Source organism: Macaca nemestrina, chromosome 7, assembly GCF_043159975.1.
Source record: "Macaca nemestrina isolate mMacNem1 chromosome 7, mMacNem.hap1, whole genome shotgun sequence".
In the NCBI taxonomy this organism is placed as follows: domain Eukaryota; kingdom Metazoa; phylum Chordata; class Mammalia; order Primates; family Cercopithecidae; genus Macaca; species Macaca nemestrina.
The window spans coordinates 155,457,020-155,484,449 of NC_092131.1; the positions used below are offsets into that span (position 1 = coordinate 155,457,020).

At 35.0% G+C, this 27,430-nt stretch overlaps 1 long non-coding RNA gene across 1 annotated transcript in view; it reads right to left on the reverse strand.

Moving 5' to 3' along the window:
* Window positions 1-27,430, reverse strand: part of LOC105490898 (uncharacterized) — a 78,944-nt gene that overhangs the window by 29,547 nt on the left and 21,967 nt on the right. The window contains exons 3-6 of the long non-coding RNA XR_011606076.1: window positions 10,880-11,000; window positions 9,932-9,999; window positions 9,389-9,534; window positions 1,125-1,242 (exon numbers count right to left, since the gene is read on the reverse strand). This is a non-coding gene — a long non-coding RNA (uncharacterized lncRNA). The remainder of the gene's footprint in view (window positions 1-1,124; window positions 1,243-9,388; window positions 9,535-9,931; window positions 10,000-10,879; window positions 11,001-27,430) is intronic.

Below are 27,430 nucleotides of genomic sequence, written 5' to 3' on the forward strand. Positions count from 1 at the left end.
TTTGTGGGTAAAGGTCTTTTCATCAACATGTTTATGAGATTCATTCATGTTGTAACATGTGGCCATTTTCCACTTTTTTCATTGCTGCATAATATTCCACTGTAATTACACTTTACCCTTTCTAATATTGACAGAAATTGGGTTACTTCTATTTATGGATTGCTATTATGAAATTTGTAGTTGAGCACATTTGTTGTCCATATTTCTTTGGTGTACATGTAAATACATTTATTTTGGGTATACTTAAGATTAGCATTGCTGAGTCATAGGATGAGAATATTTTCAAATTTAATTGATAATGCTTAATAGTTTTCCAAAATTAACTTATGCTTCTACAAATAGTGTCTAAAATTCACACTTGTTCCATAGTCTTACCAATATTTGACATATTTATTTTAGTCATTCTTTTGGGTAGTAAATGATATCTCACAATTGTTTTAATTTTTTTTTATGTGACTAATCAGGATATTGAGCAACCTTTGGCCCTTTGGATATTCCCTTTTGTGAAATGCGTTTTCAAGTATTTTGCCTATTTTTCTTTTGAGTTGCCTGTAGTTTTGTTTTTATTTTGTAGGACTTCTCTACATAATTGAAATAAGTTGCCTTTGTTAGTGATATGTGTGGAGGATGTCTTCCCCCATTTCATGGCTTTCCTTTTAACCATTTTGTTAATATAAATTTTTATTTTAATTTTTTTATTGTTTGAATTTTAATATAGCCTAATTAAAATATGTATTTTATGTAGTTTTCTGTCAATGTTTAAGAAGTTACTCTATATTGTGAGATTATGTAAATATTCTTCTGTATCATCTTCTATAAATTGTGTTGGTTGTGTTTCACATTTAGTTCTAAAATTTATCTAAAATGAATTTTAAATTCTTCTAAATGAATATCTGATTGTCTCAGCAACATTTTTAAACAAGGCATACTTTTCCCATGCTTCCACAGTGTTATAGCAAGGTTATTTTTCTGTGCTCTCTTATTCTACTCTATTGTATTCTAGTCTATTTATTTGTCTGTCTAAAAACCAGTCCCTTCCCAGGAGTTTGAAACAAGCCTGGGAAACATGGGGAAACTCCATCCAACAGAAAATACAAAAATTAGCTGGGTGTAGTGGTGTGTACCTGTAGTACCAGCTACAAGGAAGGCTGAGGTGGGAGGACTGCTTGAGTCCAGGAGGCAGAGGTTGCAGTGAGCCGAGATCATGCCACGGCACTCCAGCCTGGGTGATGAAGTGATACCCTGTCTCAAAAACAAACAAACAAAAGACACATATTTAGTTATTATTGCTCTGTAAGTCTTGACATTCAGTAAAGGAAGACTTTTAACCATGTTCTGTTCTCCAAGATTGTCTTTATTGTGTATGACCCATTACACTGCCACACAAATTTTAAAACCATTTGCTAATTTCTACAACATTGAGATTGTATTAAATAGATATATTAGTTTTGGAGACTTGGTGTCTTTACAACTTTTATTTTTCCAATCCATGTTTTATAGTTTTCTGAGAGAAGTTTTATACTAAGTTCTATCTATTAGAACTATTATATTGGAGTATAATATCACAAGAGCACATAAAGCATCAGTGAACAGTTCAATGAAATTTCAAAAGTGAAAGTTCTCTTGTAACTAGCACCAGATCAAGAACTAGCACATTAGCCCAAATCCCTACCCCTCTTCTGTCCCATTCTAATCTATTTTTGACCTTTAAATAATTTGAATCATCCAGTAAGTATTGTTTTGTAGATGATTTTGTTACTGCAGGTGAGTCCGTATGGGAATGCAGGAACCTCAATTCTTGCCTCCTCAGAAAAAAGAATTGGACCGAGGGAGCATAAAGCAGGCTGAGATGATTGAGGCAAGTTTTACAGCAGGAGTGAAAGTCTATTCAAAGGTTTTAGGGCAGGAATGAAAGGAAGTCACATACACGTGGAAGAGGGCCAAGCAGGTGACTTGAGAGCTCAAGTGTGCAGTTTGACCTTTTCACTTGGGGTTTTATATGTTGGCATGCTTCCGGGGTCTTGCGTTACTTCTCTCCTGATTCTGTGCTTGGGGTGGGCTGTCACATGTTCAGTGTGTTTCTTGGAGTTGTATGCATGCTCCATTGAGGTGGTTTTACCTTACCATGCCAGTGTTCCTATAATATGATACACCAGTTCAACTCTGCCATTTTGCCTCTTAGTGTGCATGCTTCAGCCCATTTGCCCAGTTCCTGAGATCTTAACAGGAAGCTGCTAATCACCAGCTTTAGGTGTTTCTGTTTATTGAGAGACTGCTTTTCCCTGGCACTGGCTGTGGCCAATTCTTATTTTAGAGAGATTTCACAACCACCTGTCCATCCCCTGATGGTTGCCTGACATTCCTGGTCCTGGGGGGTGTGTGTGTGTGTGTGTGTGTGTGTGTGGGTAGAGAGCCCTCTCCTGCCCTGCTCATGTCTGACTAGCTACCTACTGAAACAATTTCAGCCAATACAACATTTATAAAATTTACTCATAATTTTATGTATATTTTAATTAGTCTCATTGCTATATAGATTACATCTTGTAAAAACATCATTTTTAAGTATTTACTGTTGGTGGGTGTCATGCACGACCGTGTGAAGAGACCACCAAACAGGCTTTGTGTGAGCAACATGGCTGTTTATTTCACATGGGTGCAGGCAGGCTGAGTCCGAAAAGAGAGTCAGTGAAGGGAGATAAGGGTGGGGCCGTTTTATAGGATTTGGGTAGGTAAAGGAAAATTACAGTCAAAGGGGGGGTTGTTCTCTGGCAGGCAGGAGTGGGGGTTACAAGGTGCTCAGTGGGGGAGCTTTTTGAGCCAGGATGAACCAGGAAAAGGAATTTCACAAGATAATATCATCTCTTAAGGCAAGGACCAGCCATTTTCACTTCTTTTGTGGTGGAATGTCATCGGTTAAGGCTAGGCAGGGCATTTTTACTTCTTTTGTGATTCTTCAGTTACTTCAGGCCATCTGGGCATATACATGAAAGTCAGAGGGGATGCGATGGCTTGGCTTGGGCTCAGAGGCCTGACAGTGGGCATCTGAGAAATTTCCAGTTTGAGGCTATTGTGAATAGTGCTGCTGTGAACATATGTATGAGTTTTGTAGTCTATATATCTAAGAATGAAATTGTTGAGTCCAGAGTTTGCATGCATTACTTTTTTGGGATATGTTGCCAATCAGTTTTCCAAAGGGGTCATACTAATATTTGATATTTTTGATGATGCTATAAGTGTAATATATTTGAAATGCTCCATTTCCACTTGTAGAAATGCAGTTGATTCCTGTTTTATGCTTATATCCAGCAACTTTATTAAAGTAATTTATCAGTTTTAATAATTCAATTGTAGTCCCTTTTGGTTTTCTGCATATACAGTTTTTACAGGACAGAGAAATATGTTACAGGAAAGGGGTCCCAATCCAGACCCCAAGAGGAGGGTTCTTGGATCTCACGCAAGAAAGAATTCAGGGCTAGTCGGCAGTGCAAAGTGAAAGCAAGTTTGTTAAGAAAATGAATGAAAGAATGGCTACCCCATAGACAGAGCAGCCCTGAGGGCTGCTGGTTGCCCAGTTTTATGGTTATTTCTTGATGATATGCTAAACAAGGGGTGGATTATTCATGCCTCCCCTTTTTAGACTGTATAGGGTAAGTTCCTGACGTTGCCATGGGATTTGTAAACTGTCATGGCGCCGACGAGAGTATAGTAGTGAGGACGACCAGAAGTCACTCTTGTGGCCGTCCTGGTTTTGGTAGGATTTAGCCGGCCTCTGTACTGCAACCTGTTTTCTCAGCAAGGTCTTTATGACCTGTATCTTGTGCTGACCTCCGATCTCATCCTGTGACTTAGAATGCCTTAACTGTCTGGGAATGCAGCCCAGTAGGTTTCAGCCTCAGATTACCCTGCTCCTATTCAAGATGGAGTTGTTCTGGTTCACATGCCTCTACCACAGTCATGCCACCTATGAGTAACGATAATTTTTTCCCTTCTTTCCTAATTCTGCTACTTTGGTCTGTATCTATTGTACAATGTGTAATAGGGATAGTGACAATGCCTTTCTTGTTTCCTTCCCGATTTCAAGAGAAAAGCTTACAATGATATACCATAAAAATAGTTATTTTTTCATAAGTTTTGTTACACACTCTTTCTATTTCTAGTTTTCTGGAGGTTTTTATTGTGAATGGATGTTGAATATTATTGCATGTGTCTCCATATTCATTAAAATAGTCATAGTATTTATATATTTCTCTTTTTCTGTTAATGAGTATTACATTAATTGGTTTTGATGTTAATCTAATATTTCTGTAATAATACAACTTACATTAGCAAATGTCCCATGAGACATAACTATGTTACTATGAATTAATTACTTAGTTAATTAACTTAGTTACTATGAATTAATATTTTGGTAATTGCTAGATTCAGTTTGATTTTTTAAAAGCGATTTTCATATCTATGTCCTGTAGAGGTGAAGGGAAAGTCTCTCCTTTGCCCTTGGAAGGTTTGCTGAAAAATTAACTCTCAAAAGGCAGATGAATAGGAGAAAAGGAATACAAATTCATATGGTCCCAGTTTTATGGGACACAGGAGCCTTTAGAATAAAGACCAAAAGCAACCCCGCAATGAGGTACAGATTTTTATATATCATCTTTAAGTTACAGAAAGAATGCAGGCTCAGAGCATGGCAGCAAACAGGTTGGGGTGGTAAATGGGGTTTTAGTGGCAAGACAGGTTATGGGAAGGAGAGAGGAGGAGACTTGGTTAGCAAAGGTGGTCTTGTTATGCACATGAAACCTCCCAGGGAGTAGGCATCAGAGAGAATAGATGGCAAATATTTCTCTTTAAACCTTTAAAGGTGTCAGAATCTGTTAATATTTCCTAGATTCAGACAAGGAAAGAACTGGCTGCATCAAGGCAGATTCTCTATAGATGCAAATCTCTTCTGCCCCGAAAGACAGCTTTACAGGGCCACTTCTCTTTGCTGTCCCTCTGGCAGCCATCTCAAAATATGTCAAAGAAATATATTTGGGGATAAAATATTTTTATTTACTTCAGTCCAATAATGAGTTTAGCCTGTAAATTTCCTTTCTTATATTATCCTTGAGAAGTTTTGACATGAAGATCATTCTGGCCTCATAAAACATAGAGTTATTGTAAGTTTGGCATTATTTCTACCTTAAATGACTGAAATAATTCCTCAGTAGAGCTAGCCGAAACAAGATTTTTCCTTATAGGAAGGTTTTTCATCACAAATTTGATTTCTTTACTAGTTACAACATTGTTTATTCATATTTTCTGTATTTTTTTATTGCCAGTTTTGGTAAGTTAAATTTTGATTTCAATTATTTGAAAATTATATTGGCATAAAGTTGTTTCTGTCACTTTCTTTCTAATGCTATAACATTTGTAATGATATTTCCTTTTTAATTCTTGTTATTGATTATTGTGACTTCTCTTTATAAAGGCATGTTTTCCCTCTCTTACATCTTCTATGGTTTTGGTTAATTCTTCAATTTTTCTTGCCACTTCGGGAAGTCCTTATCTAAGAGCAGAACAGGGTAGAGGATAATAAAGCTGCAAGTTCTCTCATTCTGATGGCCACCATTACAACCCAGCATGGCACTGATAATAGCCCAGATTTTCCTAGTTAGCACCGTGAGTGTTTTCTATTTTTAAAAAATTTAGCTAGATAAGCAGGAAATCAAAAGATAAAGAGACTGGTAGTAAATAATTATGAAAAAAGAAGGAAGATGTGAAAAACCCACAACAAAGAACATGCATTCAATTTCTTAAACAACTAAAAATAGAATGACCATTATTAGATCCAGCAATCCCACAACTGGGTATCTACCCAAAGGAAAAAAAATCATTATATCAAAAACATCTACGCTCATATGTTTATCATAACAACATGTTATTCACAATAGCAAAGATATTGATTCAACCTAAGTGTACATTAATGGGTAATTGGATAAAGAAAATGTAGTTTATGCACACAATGGAATAGTGTTTAGCCATAAAAAAGAATTAAATCTTGTCTTTTGCAGCAACATTGTTGGAACTGGAGGCCATTATCTTAAGTGAAACAGCTCAGACACAGAAAGATAAATACCACAGGTTCTTATTTATAATTGGGAGCTAAATAATGTGTACACATGCACATAGAGAGTGGAATGATAGACAGTGGAGACTCTGAAGGGCAAAAGGGAGGTGAATGATGAGAAATTACTTAATGGGTATGATGTACATTATTTTGGTGGTGGATACACTAAAAGCCCTGACTTCGTCACTATGCAAAATAACATGTAGCAAAATTACACTTGTACCTTATAAATTTATACATATAAAATTTAAAAATTCTTTGAGAGGCCGAGGCGGGCAGATCACGAGGTCAGGAGATCAAGACCATCCTGGCTAACACGGTGAAACCCCGTCTCTACTGAAAATACAGAAAAAACTAGCTGGGCGAGGTGGCGGGCGCTTGTAGTCCCAGCTACTCCGGAGGCTGAGGCAGGAGAATGGCGTGAACCCGGGAGGCGGAGCTTGCAGTGAGCTGAGATCCCGCCACTGCACTCCAGCCTGGGCGACAGAGCGAGACTCCGTCTCAAAAATTAAAAGATTAAAACTAAACATTTTATGCCATATTTTTCATCGCCTTGGTCTCAATTAGATTAAAAGAAAATTTAATTTGAAAAGTGATAAAATGTAAAAATCAATAAAGTAAAAGCTGGTTTTAAAAGGCTGCTTGTGGCCAGACGCGGTGTTCATGCCTGTAATCCCAACACTTTAGGAAGCACAGGCGGGCGGATCACTGGAGTCCAGGAGATTGAGACTATCCTAGTTAACATGGTGAAACCCCATTCTACTAAAAATACAAAAAATTATCCGGACCTATTGGCATGCGCCTGTAGTCCCAGCTACTTGGGAGGCTGAGGCAGGAGAATTGCTTGAACCTGGGAGGCAGAGGTTACAGTGAACCGAGATCACGCGGCTACACTGCAGACTGGGCGACAGAGCGAGACTCCGTCTCAAATGAAGAAATAAATAAAAACAAAATAAAATACAATGCTGCTTGCAAGTATTTTGGAATGAGACAATTTTAATCTCATGGAGATTAAAAAATTTTGGCCAATTGGTAATAAACTGTTGGAATTGTAAAGTACGTTTTCTTTACGCAAGTGTAAAATATATTGAATTCCATAAGAAAACAAAACTTTATTCCATAATAATATTTCAACTTGAAAATGATAGCAAGTGTATTTCCCGGTGTTCCATTAACTATTCCAGATATTGGGACATGCCAGAAGAATAGTTACAGCAGTGACGACTTCCTTGATACTCATAAACCAACTGTGCACCAGATACGGGGCAAGAGGTGTTAATACACCTGTAACATGCATTATTTGTTCAAGTTGTTTCTTTTTCTTCTCTTAACCTTTCTACCAGTCATCCTGTTTCCAGTCCCTAAGGTTTTTTTCTTCTTGTCCGTCTCTTTGCCCTTCATATTACTAGCATTCTCTTCACATCTGACCCACTGCTTTCTCTCTCTGTCTTCTTTCTTTCTCTCTTCTATTAAAGATTGTTTTTATTCTCTTCTCCTGAATCTCTATTTTCTTTCCATTTCTCTTTTCCTCTTCTCTTACTTCCTTTAATGGTGATAACTTAAAACTAAATTATATTTCAGTTTTATATTTTATCTTGTAAGACTAAAATATATTTTAGTTTTATTGTATGCAATAATTATAGGATTCAATTACAATTTCTTGCAATCATTTTAAGACACATAGTTTTTATTTTCTCTGTAAACAAAATGCTATGGAGTCAACTTTGACAGATGTGTATGCCAGTTTTCTTCTTTCTTTCTGGTAGCCAGTGACTTTTGAAAGAGCAAAGTTTCCCACTCCTTTCTATAGCCTTATTTATTGTTCCATAGAAGAACAAGAAAGAAACACTAGGCATCATTTTAATACCCTTTATCAAAAGCATTCTGTTATTCCCAGAACATAGCACTTGCCTCATCTAAAATTTCAGGGTTGACCAGTTTCTTTTCTGAAGTCATGTTGGAAGGAATTCTTAATTAGATACCCCAGGGGAAGTGTGTGAGGGTCTGTTGACCAGTTGAATTCCCAGCCAGTCGAGTCACACCTTCACGTCCCAGGAACACAAACATTTTCAAGTTCTATCTACTTCCCACAACACTGTGTTTTCTCTTTCTTGTTTAATAGTAGTGAGGACCTCTGCACCAAGTCAGCCCTTAAGAAGTTTGAATTGCACATACTTTCAACTCTCAAAAACATATCCACCCAGCGACTCGGCAGAGTAGCCCGCCAAGGGATCCTTTCCTTTTGGAGTAGGGAGATGACAATGCTGACTAATTGACAATGGGGTGAGCTCCAGAATGAAATTTTAAGCACTTGGCCCCCTGGATGCTTTTGGTCTATTTGTGTAGGGAGTGGTGTTTTATGCAGTCTTTCAAAATCAACCACTCTTTCTTAATACAAACCAGCTCTGCTCATGGTGTGTGGGTGGCAATTAAGATCATCAAGGAGAAGGGAACAAAAAGCGATGAGAAAAATGTACTGTACTCCATTACAAGTTGAACCCTGACTTCATTCTAGGCGTGGGAGTTAGAAAGATTGCCTTCAAGAAACTTAAATTTTGAAAGGAGACGTGAAAATAAAATGATGAAATATGGCCAACCTGTCTTAAACCCCCAGCCCCGGTCCATCTTTTCTTCTTGCCATAGCGTGTTATCACCTTCTATATACTTTCCCTCTTTATTATGTTTATCACTGGAGATGTACCTCCCCTACAAGAACATATGCTCTATAAAGGCAGAGATAGTGGCTGTTTTTGTTAACAATGTCTCCACAGACCTTGAAAGAGTGCCTTGCATATAGCAGGTATTAAATATGATGTACATGAGTGAATTCAGTTTACTTCTGAGGCCTGCAATATATACTGTGGTGCCTCATCAAGATCCCTTCTTCCAGCCAATACGCGGTACACTAACTGCTGTAGATCTTGGCTACCGAAGGGTGCTTTCAGCAGTGTCTCACTGGGTTTTGGCTTCAGCCGCATTGAATTGCATTGTACAAGGTTATGTATCCTCTAAGCTTATGGCCTGGGCTGATGACTGTGTAATACAAGGATACAATAGCTAGTTGTCTTGCCTTAACTTGGGAGAAGTCTGAAAGGCCATTCCAGCTCAGAATTTCTGGTAGGACAGGATAAGGCGTTGCTTGCAACTGCATTGAGAATCAGCTTCTCCTGCCTTACTTTAACAGATATGGCTTCCCAGAGCAAGCAGCTCATTATCGGAGTCTGTTTCCAGGGAATCCAGTCTGAATAAAGATAGGTGTACAAATATTGACTAATTTTTCCTTACCATATCAGGGATGGCTTCAGTGTGTAATAATAATTGGGTAAATAAATGGAGAAACAGCACTCAGGGTAATGACACAATCCACACAAAAACAGAGAAACAGAAAAACATTGTACGTTCATCATGACTTCAGTTTTTTTTCCATTCTCCTGATGAACAAAGGGAAAGTGAGAGGTTTTAAGCAGGGAGATGTCATTTTAATTCTATAGATAGAAAACTAAAGAAAAAGAAAACAAAATATAAATTCTCCAGGCAAGATAACATTTTATTCTTCTTCATAATCCTTCCCCCCTTAAGCCATTGCCGTCTCCCACTCCCACTACCTTGGGGGTATAGCTAGATATTACAGACTCATCAGGGTTATTTAATTCAATTAGTGTAATTTAATTCAATAAATGAAACATTGTCCTGAGGTAGAACAGAAGAATACTGACTACCTTCATTAATAGTATGTTTTAAGCTAATAGAGTAACAATTTCAAATTTAATAACAAAAATAGAACATGGCCCACAAAAATTACCAGGAGGAAAAATAACCTATACTCACAAATTCTACAAAATGATCTTTTGTTGTTGTTATAAATTTTAACTGTCTCACCACTTGTATTTCCATATCTGATTAAAAAAAAAAAAAGCCTCAGATCTACTTTGTGTCTTTCCTTCTTTTATCTAGGCAACTTCTGAGCATATGAGTGAGCCATAGAAATAATTTACAGGAATTCTGATAGGCTGGAAAAACATGGAAATTTATCATAAGCACAGTGCCCAACGCGGTGAACTGTAAACATTTCTTGAATTCTTTCTAAAAAATGCTTTGAAAAACATTGTACCTTGCTTGCTTATATTATTAAGATTATATTCTACTTAAGATTATATTTATAGATTATATTTAATCTGTAATTTAGCATCATAATTTTACATTATTGCAAGCGATTGTCATTTCTGCCATGCTGTGAATCTTGACATTTAAAAAAAATAGTCACATCATTCTCCTAAATGTTTCCAAAGGTCTGTAAATACCATAGTGCTTTGATAGTCACCACCTACATTTGAGAAATATTTGAGGAAGCTCTGGTTTAGCATCAGAAATTTTAAAACTGGCACTCTTTTTCCATGAACTAATGTTTCTATTCTCTTCCTTCACATTATGTTATGCTAATATATTTTGTCATAAAAATATTTTAATCACAGCATATTTTTTACAATAAAAGACAAAAATATACATTTGTATATGTGTGTACATGCATACATATATATACATTTGTATATGTGTGTACATGCATACATATATACATATATGTATATATTCACGGAACGATAAACATTAAATTTTGTATTTAAAAAATCCTATCATTGTGAGGCTTTTAAGCTTTGGAAAACATCTGAGGGATTATCATTATGATCATTATTGACACAAAATTTATCAAAAATAAGTATATTATACACTATGGAAAATAATTACTAAATACAATTTTGTTATAAATCAATCTGTTACTTATATGGGTAGAGCTTCTCCTTTTCAATTTATCAATTTTCGCTAGAAGACAGGTTTCTGTATCAATTTCATTCTTGCTTTTGATTGTTACTGGTATGAACAACTGAGAAAACTCGTTTGCCTAAATAATGAGACAGAAATGGGAGAGGTGTTCTTACAGTGATATAATTGACTTCTTTTAACTCTTTCCCAGTTATATACCCCCACAAATCATTCAATGATCTCGTATCAGAAATTATTCTTGATGAAATACGAATCGTTCCTACTTTTATTCTGTTATAATGGCCCTTTAGTTCCTTCATATCTAGGGGAAGGTTTGGACTACTGTGTGTGTGTGTGTGGTGTGTGTGTGTCTTTGTGCATACGCATGCACACTCTCCAGGTGCATGCCTTTAATCTGCAATGGAAAGAAAAATGATTGGAGACGAGGCAGTGAGAAAATGGAAGCAGAGGAGCAGGCTTGTTTTTAGATTGATCAATATCAGTAATGAGTACACATGAAAGTTGAACATCTGAAAATTAATCTACATCAAACTACTTATACCTGTGTCCTCCTCACAAAGTCTCTTTGTTCTCTAAGGATACCAGCATCTAGATTGAATACTGCTGACCTAATATAAATTAAGTGCTTGTTTGTGAAATAATAATTTGCATTAAGTTAATAAATGTGTGGATGAATGAAAATTAATATTTTAAGCTTACGTCATGAATAAGTTACTGAATTTATGTTTGTATGATTTTTTGACAATCATTATACATAGTTTTTGACATTTATCTTATAAAAAACTGTCAGCCACAAAGTATTTTCATATGTATGGTTTTGTGAACATTGAAATGAATAATTAATGAAGTTGTCATTATATGACATTTGGCAGACATAAAGTTAAAATTGTAATTTTGGAGTTGTTTCTTCTTTGGCTATAAGTGAAATATTTTTCTAGAGCCTCAGATATTTTCATTGGCCCTTGAAAATCTTATAGTCTGTGAGCACTATGCTGTTGTGACTGATGGATAAAATAGCTTTGCTCCTGCCTGCATCCTTGGAAGAAAGAAAGGGAGACATTGAAAATAGATAAGGACCTCAACTTTGGAGCTTGTGTTGAACTGACCATGATTACTGTCAGTTTTAAAATAGGAGCTGGGGCCTCCTCTGCTCAAAACAGGCTACCTGCCTAAGTGCCGTGAGTAATTCATGACTCCATGGGCATGCTGTTGTTGAAAATCCTTATAAGAATGTGATGCCCAAAAAGGGTAATAAACTTCCATTTTAAAGGTCTGCCTTTGTTTTTTTAACCACATGTGTTTTCCTAAGCAAAAAAAAAAAAAAAAAAAAAAAGAGCCTGAGACTTACAAGAACCCTATGTGTGGGCAAAAGGTATGGGGCCTTCAATGAAACTGAGAAGGGCACAGAGAAGAGATGTATAATACATAAAAAATAAAATTACTAATTTTGCCTGTAACTAGTCAAGTGCTTTTTCAGCCTCTTAGATTGTCTATACCAGTATATTCTAAATCATTTACCATGTGTTAGAGCCATAAATGGGAACAGAGAACAGATGTCTGGCCACACAGACCATGTTTTTGGACATATGAGGCCTCTGTGAGCTGCATCTCCAGTAGCTTTAAAGTTCTCTATTCAAATGTAACAATTGGAAAGGCTTACCCCAAGAGACCACATTTTCCTACTCATTAACACCCTGGATTATCATACTTCCTTGGTCTCCAGTTCTCTTTTCTTGCCAAGCCTAAATCTAGGCAAACCCCACCATTTACAATTAGTATTCCTGTTTCCAGACCATTGAAAATACTGCCAAAAGCTATACAGTTGTTCTCTTTGGCTTCACAATAAACCTAGATTACCCAGCCTCAGCAGGGGCATCAATCATGTTCTCCAATACCTAGATGGCTCTGTATTTAATTATCCACACCACCTGGCCACAACCTTTTCCACTCCTCTCAAGCCCCACACTCATCCCACAGTCCTCACTAGTGGTCAATATCCTCATCTCCTTTCTCTACGATCCCATAGCTTTTGGTGCATGCAATGCATAGCAATTAATGATTTTGGATTATTCTATCCATTTTACACTTGAGGAAACTGGACATAAAAATGGTGAGTTGTCCAAGGTCATGCAGCTCAGCTGGTAAGAGGTGGGACCAGATTTAGAGGTCAAGTCTTCTAAATACAAATGTGCTGTGCTTTCTATTTTATCACATGCCTCTCTTATAAGGAGAAGCATATTTCCACAACAAAAACAAGTCCAGAATCTCAAGATCAAAGAAAAATCTTCAAAAGATTCTTTTTTGAAAGAATCACTAGCTGATGACCCAACAGTGTGGCACTCTGACCACTACCTTTCTCTTTGCTGTTTGTTTGGTTGCCCTAAAGGAAGAAATTAAGCAAAATTAATATAACTTATTTAGACCAGGATTAAGGACAGCTGCCTGAGAAAACACTTCCAAGTTGCCTAGGCAAGTGTTCTGGAGAACAAGAGAGGCTCAAGTTTTTAAAGAAAAAATGGATGAATCAGGAGAGGGAGTGATTACAAAAGTTGCTCATAGGAATGAATACCCATTGGTTTATGGAAACACAGATTAGTGATAGGCTATACATGACTGAACTATCAAGTTTAAGTTATGTTGTCCAGCACACGGCATTTTGTGGCTACTTAGCAACAGTTAGTTGAAAGTCCGAATAGCATGATAGTGGCTTCAAGAGGTATTTATTTAGCTCAAGGGGAGATGTGGGACTCGGCTGCTATTTCGTTCTAATTCCTTTCTGGGTCATTAATTCAAAGGGGCTTGCATTCCTCACATAAAAGTTTCATTTTTTCCTCAGCTTTATTAAGTTAAAAATATCTGGCATCATATTGGTTCACAAAGATTAACCATATTCCATCAGTGGTTCAAAAATCCTTCTCTTGGGTTGAATTGTAAATAACTAGTAAGAATGGGACTTTCCCAAAAGCTTCACATCTACAGGGTTGTTTTGTTTGCTTGTTTCATTATTTGGTTTTTTAAAAATGTTTACTGTGTTACATTTATCTTCTCTTTATTTTCTCTTGGGATCTGGGGAAATCTGACATAGCTATACTCTAACTTGCAAGGGCTGACACAATATATAAGCCTGTGAGAAGCAGCCTGTAAAATGGTCCCCATTGAGACCTATCTCCAAGTATTCACACTTGTGTAATCCCATCCCTAGGAGCGTGGGCCGGACTAATTGACTCACTTCTCAAAAAATATAATACTGTAATGATGATAAAATGTTGCTTCCGATATTAAGTTGTTGCTTCTGATATTAAGTGATAGGAAGATAACTTTCTCCTTGGGAGCCCACTCTGGAGTGTTCTCTCTCTCCTCTTTCTCTTTCTGTCTCTCCTGCTGAGGCTTGCCAATATCCATGTGAGTAAGCTTGAAAGCTAATCCTTCCCCTGGAATTTGCCTCTCTTTTTATATCCAAATAAATTGTGATTTCCTTAAAAGTGTAAATCATGTTATATTTATTTCTCCATCTTTCACACAGTCTAATGTTTTATCTGGCACATTAAGCATTAAATCATGACATTTTAAATCAATGATGCATTTTGTATGCTTCAATCAGGATATCTTTATTGAATAAATCACTGTTTGATGCTGTGTTTCTTATAAATTTCAATCAAAGCATTTATAAGCTGCCTCTTACAAATCAACATCTTTCAGGGACAAAATAAAACAAAACGATACACAAATATACAGATTACTTTTTTTTAAGTATGTCATTTGAAGAATTTATGTAAGACCAAAAAAAAAAAAATTCAAACTACCACCCTAAACAATTGTTAAGTCTGCATAAAAACATAGTTTTTGCACTACTATCATTAATAAACAAGATGAAATACTTTATAAACCCCCAGGAACCATGACTAAAAATCTGATATAAAGATTACCATAAAAGACTTTATTTAGCAAAAAAGATCTCCAACTCAATATCTTTTGTGTTTGTTTTCAATTTTAACAATTAATGCAAGACAGGGAAATCTTTATGCTAATGTTATAGCTCCTTGATTCCACAGTAACACCATTATCTGCGTTAATGAATAATTCATTCCCAGTTGAAAACTACATCATTTTTACTGGATATGAATGAAACTTTGAAGTGCAATTTAAGTTGAAAGAATTTAAGATTGTAGAGAATTCCCATAAACCATCAAAAAGTGCTGTGGTTGCAATATTACCTAGCACTCAAGTGTAATAGCTTTACAGAAAGCTCATGTGAGATTCTAAATTTTGTTTCTTTGTAAAAAATATATATATATATTTTATATATATATATATATGGGATTTATTTCTTAGTGCATTTTTACACTGTGCAGTGACTACTTTGTCCTCTAAATATAGAAAACAATCTTTTTTTTATTTCTAGCTATAGATTAGAACCTCGATGGTCACGGTAAAGAAAGCCGACATTTGCTCTCCAATGCTTTGCCACAGAATTATTTTCTGGTAAAGAATTCCAAAACTGAAAATGGCTTAAAAAATCACCAATATTTTAAACACAGATTTAAACATAGAATTAGGCTTTCAGTCCACTGCATCCTAAAAACTCAAAATAGATGAAATGGTGGTGACACATTCTGAAGAAGGAAGCTAAACAATGTAACTGTCTTAAATTCTTAAAGAGCTTTCCAACAGAGTATCTGCCCTTCCTGGTCCTGTGATCAGGGATGGGCTAACATACATATGGGAGTGGAATTGTTTTCCAAACTGTAAGAGGCTAGTCACCTTGGCCAACATGTCAAAATATCTGGAAAAGCATTGAGTTTCTACCATATTGCATAAGCAAACAGTAAAATTTTGCACCTTTTTATAATCATAAGTCACTATTAAGAAAAGTAATAAGAGCAAAATATATGCATTTCACCAAATGATACACAATTCTATGTTCAATATTAATTTTATAAACACTTATTTCCTTTTATTGCTTTTGTCAAGAAGAAGCTCACATTAAAATGTATAGCATAGTTCTAGCATAACTGTATGAAAATACTTTTATAACTAGTGTATCTGGGGATACATCTCACTCTGCCTTATTTTCTATTTGGGAGTTTTTTCTACTTTATTTTAAATACGTGTTTAAAATTTTAATTATATTTTATGTATTTCTAAAAATTTGTTAAACTAGGCAGAGAAGAGAAAAACAAGAGAGAAAGAAGGAAGAAAAGAGGGAAAAAAGAAAGAAGTAAGGAAAACATGAAAAAATGACAGAAAAAAAGTAGGAAGGAAGGTAGGGAGGAAAGGAAAGAAATGAAAATGTTAGTTAAGGTCCCAGTACTTGGAGATGTACTTGAAGTTGGTCCAAACTCTATTCTATTGGTGTTTGAAAAGCAAAAGCTTCCCAGCAACCTTCAAAGTCTTGTTTTATGTTTTGAAGACTAGTTTTTTAATGTTTTTTTCTGGCGCCTGCTCCAGTTCCTTTTGTTTGCTGCCCCACAGAACATTGGATACTTAGTTTTCAGATCCTTCATCATTTCCACTGGAAATCAATTTGCTTTCATCTTTTTTAAAAAACTTTATTGAACATTTCAGAGGGAATCTAAGGTAGTAATCAAATCATGGAATTTGGGTAGACCACAGTCTCACTGGTTCCGGTTCGCTTCCCCAACTTCCTCTCTCCTCTTTCATCTTCCCCTCTTTCTTGATGTCAAATAATTAAAGGCAATTAAAGATCCCTTCCCTTTTCTTATGCAAAACAGTTATTTCCATTTCCGGGTATAGCACAGGCTTACCAGCTAACTCCATATACACATACAGAATTTTCCTCTTCCTAAGAGGAATTATTTGCCAGTTATAAATATATTAATACACATATATAGGTATACAGTATACACATACACATATATACTGTATACTGTATATCTTATTAATACACATGAAATATATGGAAGAAAGAAAGGGAAGGAGGAAGGGAGGGAAGGAAGGGAGAAGAGAGAAAGGACAAGGACAGAAAGGAAAGGAGGGAGCAAAAGAGATGTGCTAGAGAACAACACTAGGGATATAGATACAGCAATACCAATGGAATAGAGAGACAGAATTCTGTAGTGGTTAAAATCATGGCTGTGTTCAAATATTTACTTTACCTGCATAATAGCTTTATGACTTGGAGCAACTCATTGAACTTTGCTATGTTGCAGTTTCCTCATCTGTGAAATTTGAATGCTAATAGTATCCAGCACATGGGCTGTTAGAAATCTTGAGTGGCCAGGTGCAGTGGCTCGTGCCTGTAGTCCCAACACTTAGGGAGGCTGAGGTGGGCAGATCACGAGGTCAGGAGTTCAAGACCAGCCAGACCAATATGGTGAAACCCCGTCTCTACTAAAAATACAATAATTAGCTGGGTATGGTGACACGCATCTGTAGTCACAGCTGCACGGGATGCTGAGGCAGGAGAATCGCTTGAACCTGAGAGGCAGAGGTTTCAGTGAGCCAGGATGATGCCACTGCACTCCAGCCTGGTCAACAGAGAGAGACTCTTAAAAAAATCTAGCACTTAAAAAGTCATAAATAATTGTTATCACAATTGTGATAATCATGGAAGTCACATTAGGATCACTACAATAATGCCTAAAGTGAGACAGGGCTGCAAATACCAGTGAAACACTGATCCTAATAAACATTCTATGTGTTAGTTATGTTGATTAGCTCTCTGTGCTAAAACGTGCCTCTTCACCAGCATGCCCACAAACCACACAGGTACTAACACACAGGATTTTAACTAAATCTCAACCTAACTGACTCTCTTGGTATCTCCATTGTTCAAAAGCATCAATCCCTGGGGAGTCTGGACAAGAACACATTCATAGCAGAACTGTGACCAGAATTGAAGGAACAGAAAATTGTAGAAGGATATTCTCTTCTTTCAAAGCTTTAAACATTCCAATTTTTTTTTTTTTTTATACTTTTAAGTTCTAGGGTACATGTGCACAACGTGCAGGTTTGTTACATATGTATACATGTGCCATGTTGGTGTGCTGCACCCATTAACTTGTCATTTACATTAAGTATATCTCCTAATGCTATTCCTCCGCCCTCCCCACAATAAGACCCGGTGTGTGATGTTCCCCTTCCTGTGTCCAAGTGATCTCATTGTTCAATTCCCACCTATGAGTGAGAACATGTGGTATTTGGTTTTCTGCTCTTGTGATAGTTTGCTGAGAATGATGGTTTCCAGCTGCATCCATGTCCCTACAAAGGACATGAACTCATCCTTTTTTATGGCTGCATAGTATTCCATGGTGTATATGTGCCACATTTTCTTAATCCAGTCTGTCACTGATGGACATTTGGGTTGATTCCAAGTCTTCGCTATTGTGAATAGTGCCGCAATAAACATACATGTGCATGTGTCTGTATAGCAGCATGACTTATAATCCTTTGGGTATATACCCAGTAATGGGATGGCTGGCTCATATGGTATTTCTAGTTCTAGATCCTTGAGGAATCGCCACACTGTTTTCCACAATGGTTGAACTAGTTTACAGTCCCACCAACAGTGTAAAAGTGTTCCTATTTCTCCACATCCTCTCCAGCACCTGTTGTTTCCTGACTTTTTAATGATTGCCATTCTAACTGGTGTGAGATGGTATCTCATTGTGGTTTTGATTTGCATTTCTCTGATGGCCAGTGATGATGAGCATTTTTTCATGTGTCTGTTGGCTGTATGAATGTCTTCTTTTGAGAAATGTCTGTTCATATCCTTTGCCCACTTTTTGATGGGGTTGTTTGTTTTTTTCTTGTAAATTTGTTTGAGTTCTTTGTAGGTTCTGGATATTAGCCCTTTGTCAGATGAGTAGATTGCAAAAATTGTCTCCCATTCTGTAGGTTGCCTGTTCACTCTGATGGTAGTTTCTTTTGCTGTGCAGAAGCTCTTTAGTTTAATGAGATCCCATTTGTCAATTTTGGCTTTTGCTGCCATTGCTTTTGGTGTTTTAGACATGAAGTCCTTGCCCATGCCTATGTCCTGAATGGTATTACCTAGGTTTTCTTCTAGGGTTTTTGTGGTTTTAGGTCTAGCATTTAAGTCTCTAATACATCTTGAATTAATTTTTGTATGAGGAGTAAGGAAAGGGTCCAGTTTCAGCTTTCTACTTATGGCTAGCCAATTTTCCCAGCACCATTTATTAAATAGGGAATCCTTTCCCCATTTCTTGTTTTTGTCAGGTTTGTCAAAGATCAGATGACTGCAGATGTGTGGTATTATTTCTGAGGGCTCTTTAACATTCCAATTTTCAAACCAATATCTAGGTGTTGAGAAAACACACTTGAGAGCAAATTGATCCCTTCAAGACCTAACATTTTCAAAGACCTAAGATGAGGAAAAAATAGCTGAGGCACTGCAGATTACTTGTGGACTCTCTTTATCTTTGAGGGAGACAATATATTCTGTTTTCCTGAGCTACTTATATTCCAGCAAAGGGCTGTTTGTTTTTAAGATCTCATAGTAGAACTAACATAAACTTATTAGACTGTAACAGAAAGGAAAGATGATATTTAATGTGATCCTATTCCTTGGTGTACAGTGATATTAATGCTGACAACTGCTGACTTTGGATTTTCTCCCTTTCTTGCAGTAGACATTGTCACTTTTATGTGGGTCTTTCACCAGATTTTTGTTTTTAACACTTTATTAATAAGAGTCAGAGGAGCTTTAAGATTGTGACCTGCTCAGTGGATTCCCATTCTTCCTCAAGCACTCTTAGTCATAAATGTAAAGGGTGGGTGCCAGAAGAGAAATATTTAATTAAAGCCTATGGCAATATCACCAAGAGGATAAAAAGTAATAATCTTTTGAATTTGCTTTTGTGCAGATAAAAAAGCAGCCTTTTCATTTCTCTTAGATGTTATTTTTAAGATAAAAGCACCAAATTCCCAAATACTTCTATTATTGTCAGCTTTCTGGTATGTACTTCTTTCTCTCGGAAAACAAGACAGGCAGAAATGTGCATAGAAGGTCCTTAGCTTAAATCTGTAGACATAGCACTGCACCCTCTCTCTTAAATATTGTTTTATAAAACCAGGTTTCACCTCATTTGTATTCCCTATGCATCTCTCCCTTTTTGTCTACCTTAGGTCTTTTAAATTTAACTTCAAGAAAAGTGCTATATTATGGGATCAAGTCGCCTTATCTTTTCTCCGAAAGAATTGTGTGCAATAGCTATTTCCCTTATGTTGCAATTTAAAGCACACAGGAAGCTATGTTGAATACCCTCAGTCTCTGATCTCTCTATCAAGATATACTTATCCACATTTATGTATAGCATATAATGAAATAAAGATATACATTTGTTTATTTTCTGCATAGCCCACCAGAATTTAGACTTCTACAACCAATGAAGTATTTACTTGTAATACTCTACAGGGTAAATATTTTTCATGTTCAGTAGGGGTGAATAATAAATAAAATTTCATATTAAAAGCATGTGCAATTCCTGCCTTAATTCATTTTGTATACTGTTACCACAAGGGTTAAAGAACAAGTACATATTTATGATGTTTTGTTTACAATAGGCATTTGATAATCATTTAAGATTTGAGGAATGAATGAACATCAGAATTCTAAAGAATCCTCATATGCTCCAAGTAGCACATTAATTAGACTTCTTAAAGATGTAATTGAAAGTGTCATTTTTTTCCTTTAAATTTGAACATTTAGATTGAATTTTTATGGCCTTTTCTCAGAAAACCTTGATATTTTTGATAAACTTATTATGAGCTGCCATTAAATTTCATGAGTCATCTCTCCCTGCCAAAAATTAGTCCTGTGAGTGGAAAAAAATCCAAATAATCAAACACAATACTTGCCATAATTTTTAAAAGACATATTCAGGCAATATGACATCCTCTGGATAGAGATTTATTGGTCTACTTTGATTGTCAAATGTATACATTAAATGGAATTACTTAATTTTCAAAAGACCTACTCAGGAATTTAATATGTAAATATATAATGATATAAAATTATATATTTATATAAAATTATATATTTATATAAAATTATATGATATATTATTTATATATAAAATATGTATAATTATATATAAATAATATAAATGATATAAAATATATAAGGTATATGTATATCTTAAACCATCTGAGGAATTTAAAGTATAAAAAATATTTCTCAGTGCTCCTTTGATATTCCCTGAAATTACACTTGATAATATGAAAAAAAAAAAGAATAGAGAAGACATGAATTAAATACATTAATTTGAAAAGCACATGCTAAATTAAAGTCACAAGGTAAAGCTGACCTGTTTTCAAGGCCGGCCACCTTTAGGAATGTCTTGGCACTCAGAGTATCAGTGATTATATGAAACATGTAAATCTTTCATGAATTGAATATTAAAATAAAAATATCATAAGCAAAGACTCAAAGTACCTAGTGCTCCTACTGTTCATGAAAATAGTATAAGATAATGATTTCTAAAGTCCTTCTAAGAATAGCAGTAGCATTTAAGCTTTTATGGATTTCTCTTAAGAAAGTTTAAAAAAAAAAAAAAGGGAAAAATGAAAAATAGTTGAAAAAATAGTTTTTTTTCTTTTTTTAAGAAAATTAGCTTAGGTAATGTATGGCATACCAATAATAAGTCCTGCTAATAATTATATGTACAATTATCTAAAAGGTTTTTTATTTATTTATTTTTCTTTTCTATCCACTGTTAGCCCTGGAATAATTTCAGAAAGTGTTGACTAGGTTCAACAATTTCAGATGCTTCTCTTTGATAGTAATGAAAAGGAATTTCTTAAGAGCTGTTTAAAGACAATGAAACTATTATTAATAATGGCTGACACCCAGAATCAACTCCATTCTAATTACCCAATTGTATTGTATTATTAACATTTAAGTTATAAAACTACAAAGTTATAAACACATTCAGTGTTGGAGTTGCTCTCCAGTCTGTCTTTTGCAAATACTGTAGCCATGGTGGTACCTGCCCTGTTTTTCTTCCTTTATTTTAATTGGCACATAAATAATTGCGCATATTTATGGAGTAGAAAGTTGAGTAATTAATATATTCACTACTTCAAATATTTAACATTTCTTTGTGTTGGGAACATTGAAAATCTTCTCTTCTAGCTTTTTTAGACTATACAGTAAGTTGCAGTTGAATGTATTCGCCCTAGCATGCTGCAGAACACCAGGACTCACACCTCCCAGCTAGCTGTAATTTTACGTTTATTAACCAATCTCTCCCTATCCTCCCCTCCCTACTACTCTTTCTAGGCTTTTATAACCACAATTCTATGTTCTACTTCTATGATCTAAACTTTTCTGGCTGTCACATATGAGTGTAAACATGCAGTATTTCTTTCTCCACCTTCCTTATTCAATTTAACATAATGTCCTCTAGATTCATCTGTGTTTCCACAAATTACAGGATTTCATTTATTTTTTATTAATATTCAATTGGGTATGTATACCATATTTTCTTTACTTGTCTATTAACATTTAGGTTGATTCCATATCTTAACTATTGTGAGTAGTACTGCAATAAACCTGAGGGTGCACATATCCCTTTGATTTACTGATTTCCTTTCCTTTGGATAAATATGCGGTAGTGGGATTGCTGAATCATAGGTAGTTGTATTTTTCATTTTATGAGAAACCTCCATACTCTCCCATATCGTTATATCAGTTTCCCTTCCCACAAACAGTGTATGAGTTCCCTTCCTCAGCCTCCTAACAAGCATTTACTGTCCTTTTAATAATAGATGTTACAACTGGGATGAGATGACACTGTGGTTTTGATTTGAATTTTCTTGATGATTAGTGAGATTTGTTATTTTTTCATATATTTATTTGTTGGTCATTTGCATGTCTTATATTGAGAAATGTCTGTTCAGATCCTATGGCCACATTAAATTTTTTTCTGTTGAATTGCTTAAGTTCCTTTTATATTCCAGATATGAATCCCTCGTTAAATGAATAGTTTGCACATATATTCTCTACTTCAGGTTTTCTCTTCACTCTTGATTGTTTCCTTTGCTGTGCAGAAGCTTTTTTGTTTAATAAAACCCAATTTGTCTATTTTTGTTTTTGTTCCCAGTGCTTTTAGTCTTAGCCATAAAATCTTTGCCTAGACCAATGTCCTGAGGTGTTTCCCCTATATTTTCTTCTAGTAGTTTTGTAGTTTCAGGTCATACATTTAAGTCTTTAATACAATTCGAGTTGATTTGTGTGTATACTGACAAAAATCCAGTTTCATTATTCTGCATATGGATATCCACTTTTTCCAGCATCTTTTATTGAAGAGGGTGTCCTTTTTCAATGTATGTCAATGGCACCTTTGTAAATATGTGGATTTATTTTTCATTTTTCTATTCTGTTCCGTCGGTCCATGTTTCTGTTTTTATATCAATACCTTGCTATTTTAATTATTATAACTTTGTTGTATGTTTTGAAATCAGGTAATGTGATGCCTTCAACTTTGCTCCTTTTGCTCAGTATTGTTATGGCTATTTAGAGTCTTTTGTGGTTCCATACACATTTTAGAATTTATTTAAATTTCTGTGTAAAATGTCAATGGCATTTTAATAGAGATAACATTGAGTCTGCAGATTGCTTTGGGTAGCCTGCTCATTTTTCCTAATTTTTTCAATACTAATTTTTCCAATTCATGAGCATGAAATGTATTTCTATTTATCTGTGTCTCCTTTGATTTCTATCATTAGCGTTTTGTAGTTATTATTGTAGAGACTTTCACCTCTTTGGTTAAATTTATTCCTAGATATTTTTTAAACTATTATAAATGAAATTGCATTTTGAGTTCTTTTTCAACTGCTTCATTATTGATATATACAAATGCTATTCACTTTTGTTTGTTGTTTCTGTGTCCTACGACTTTAAGTAATTTATCAGTTCTAAGAGTTTTTTGGATGAAGTATTTAAGTTTTTCTATATATAAGATCATGTTATCTGCAAACAAAGACAATTTGACTTCCTCTTTTCCAATTTGGATGACCTTTACTTTTTCCTCTTGATTAAATGCTTTAGCTAGGACTCCCAGTAGTAAGCTGAATAAAAGTGGTAAAAGTAGGCATTCTTTTGTTTCAGTTCTTGGAAAAAAGAGTTCCAGCTTCCCCGTTCAGTATGATGTCAGCTGTGAGTTTGTCATACATGGCCTCTAATGTGTTGTGGTCTTTTTTTATGCTTAATTTATTGAGAGTTTTTATCATGAAGGGAGATTGAAATTAGTCAAACACTTCTTCTGTATCTACTGAAAGAATCATATGGTTTTTGTCTTTTATTACATTGATGTAATGTATCAGGTTTATTGATTTGTGTATGTTGAGCTATCCTTGCATCCTTGGCATGAATCCCATTTGATATTGGTGTGTTATGTTTTTAGCATATTGTTGGATTTGATTTGCTGTTATTTTATTGAGGATTTTTGCATCTATTATTTATCAGGAATATTGGTCTGTTGTTTTCATTTTCTTTGCTATGTCCTTGTCTGGTTTTGATATCAGGGTAATGCTGACCTCATAGAATGAGCTAGGAAAAATTCTCTCCTCTTTAATTTTTGGACTAGTTTGAAAAGAATTGGTGTTGATTCTCCTATAAAAGTTTGGTAGATCTCAACAGTAAAGCCATCTGGTTCTGGGCTTTTCTTTCTTGGGAGTCTTATTACTGATCAATCTCATTACTTGTTATTGGTCTGTTCAGAGTTTCCATTTCTTCTTGGTTCAATCTTGGCAGGTGGTGCATGTTCAGGAATGTATTCATTTCCTTTAAGTTTTCCTATTTGTTGGTGTATAGTTGTTTTAATAAACTCTAATGATCCTTTTTTTGTGGTCTTGGTTGTCATCATTTTTGTTTGTTTGTTTCTTATTTTACTTATTTGAGTCTTCTCTGTTTATTTTTCTTAATTTAGCTAATGGTTTGGTGACTTTGCTTTTTTTAAAAAAAAAAAAAAACCTGTTTTTTATTGATCTTTTGTACTTTTTAAATCTCCCTTTTATTTAGTTCTGCCCTGATCTTTATTTTTTTTTCTTCTTCTAATTTTGAGGATGATTTGTTTTGCTTTTCTGGTTCCCTGAGGCATTTTGTTAGGTTATTTATTTGATAATTTTTCTTGATGTAGTCATTTATTGCTATAAACTTTTCTTTTAGTACCACTTTTGTTCTATGCCATAGGTTTTAGTGTGTTATGTTTCTATTTTTATTTGTTTCAAAAAATTTTATTCCATTCTTAATTTCTTCATTGGCCCATTGGTTGTTCAGAAGTGTGTTGTTTAATTTCCATGGATTTGTACAATCTCCAAAGTTCCTCTTATTATCGATGTCTAGTTTTATTCCATTGTGGTCTGAAAATATACTAGATATAAATTCAGTATTTTACAATTTGTTAAGACTTGTATTGTGGCCCAACATATGGTCTGTCTTAGAGAATGTTCTGTGTGCTGATGAATAGAATGTGTATTCTGCAGCTATTGGATGAACTGTTCTGTAAATATCTGTTAGGTCCATATGTTCTATAGTGCAGTTTAACTTCAATGTTTCTTTGTTGATTTTGTCTAGATAATTTGTTCAGTGCTGAAAGTGGGGTGTTAAAGTCCCCAACTATTATTGTATTTTGGACTGTCTTTCTCCTTGGCTATAATAATGTTTGCTTTATATATCTGGGTGCCCCAGCATTGAGTGCATATATATTTACAATTGTTATATCCCTTTTGCTGAACTGATCTCTTCATATAATAGCCTTCCCTGTTCTTTCTACAGCTTTTGACTTAAAATCAATTTTATCTGATATAAGAATTACTATTCCTGCTCACTTTTTACTTCCATTTGTATAAAATGTCTTATTCCATTCCTTCCCTTTTGGTCTATTGTGTCTTTACAGGTGAAGTGGGTTTCTTGTAGGCAGCAAATGTTGAGTCTTGCTTATTTTTTATTCATTCAACTAGTCTACATCTTTCAATTAGGTAATTTAAGTCATTTCCATTCAAGATTTTTATTGGTAAGTGAGAACTCTTGTCATTTTATTGTTTTCTGGTTCTTTTTTATATCCATTGTTTCTTCCTCTCTTATTGTTTACTTTTGTAAGGTTTTTGGTTTTCTGTTGGGATAATATTTGATTACTTTCTCTTTCTCATTTGTGCATCTGCTCTACCAATGAGTTCTATAATTTCATATTTTTCGTGATGGCAGAAAAGTATGGAAAACTTCAGAAATTTGCATATTATCTTTGTGGACTGTCCATGCTAACCTCTGTGTCATTTCCACTTTAGTGTATAAGTTGCAGAGCAAGCACTGGTTTTGATTTGACTCTCTCTTTGTTGTATTAGGTCTTCATCATCTGCATATGGTTCTTCCTCTATCCCATACCCGTCTGTGTCAGAACAATAACTTCCTCATCATAAGGTTTGTTTGCACATTTCAAAACTACCTTCAGTTTTGCTATATTTTTGTAAAGTCTTTATTTTCTGTTTTTAAATCAAAGTGTAGACACCCAGAAATTGATACTGGAACTAAGGAAATTTACTTCTTCCACGCCCTCTTAGCTGCTTCTAACTGCTTCAAAGTTTTTCTGTTATCATACAATGAAGCACTGAGCAGGATGGGTATGTTTCTATAGACTATTCTAGATCCTCTTCTATCATTTCTATATTGGATTTTTTCACAATCTATAGCAGTCTGTTTATCTTTTTCAGGTTCACTTGTGCATGAGTTATCTGCACTTTTGAGTATGTGTAGTCCTGTTTTGGGAAAGGAAAAGGATACCAATAAGCATCTCATTCATCCTCAAAGAACAGAATAACGTTATTGCTTTCAAGTTGTTTTAAAATTTTGTTTGAAATAATACTAGTTTAGAGATATAAAACAGAATACCATGCTGATCCCTACGATAATGCTGTTTCTCTACCTAGAATGCCAATGACCTTCACTGTGGTTTGTGTTATTGGACCTACCCTTTAAGCTTTAAGGACAAGTATGACTCAGAACTTTTCCTGGTCATCTGTCATAATTTCCTCAATTAACATTACTCTCCTTTCTTGCAAAGCATGTGGCACTTGTTTATAACACACAATCTGGTATATGTGTTTTTACAGTCCATTTACCTTTCTCTGATTTTTTTCTTAGGCTTTGTTTTTCTTGCTGTTGTTTATTTTTTACAAAAACATGTTTACAAGTTCCTTGAAGGATAGAATCATGTCTTTTACTTGTTTATACATTGTAATTGCATACTTAAGACTGAATCAAGTAATAGAGCTCAATAAACATTTTTTGAGTTTAACTGACAGAGCATCTATTGTTAACAGCAAAACTTGACCTTTGGCTGATGGATTCCCAGAGAAACAAACTGAAGATGATTCTCCCAATTATCTTTTTCTATTCACAAAGGTAGTGTCCATAACAGAGCCACAGATAGGAGAGCTGCCTTTCTGTGTCTCCTGCATACTTATTTTCCCAATGCTAAATATATGTTTACCTCCTAAAAATAGTCTTCAACAAAAATTGCTTTCAAGTTGTTACAGACACGTTGCCTTTCCAGAGGGGGAACTGAGTGA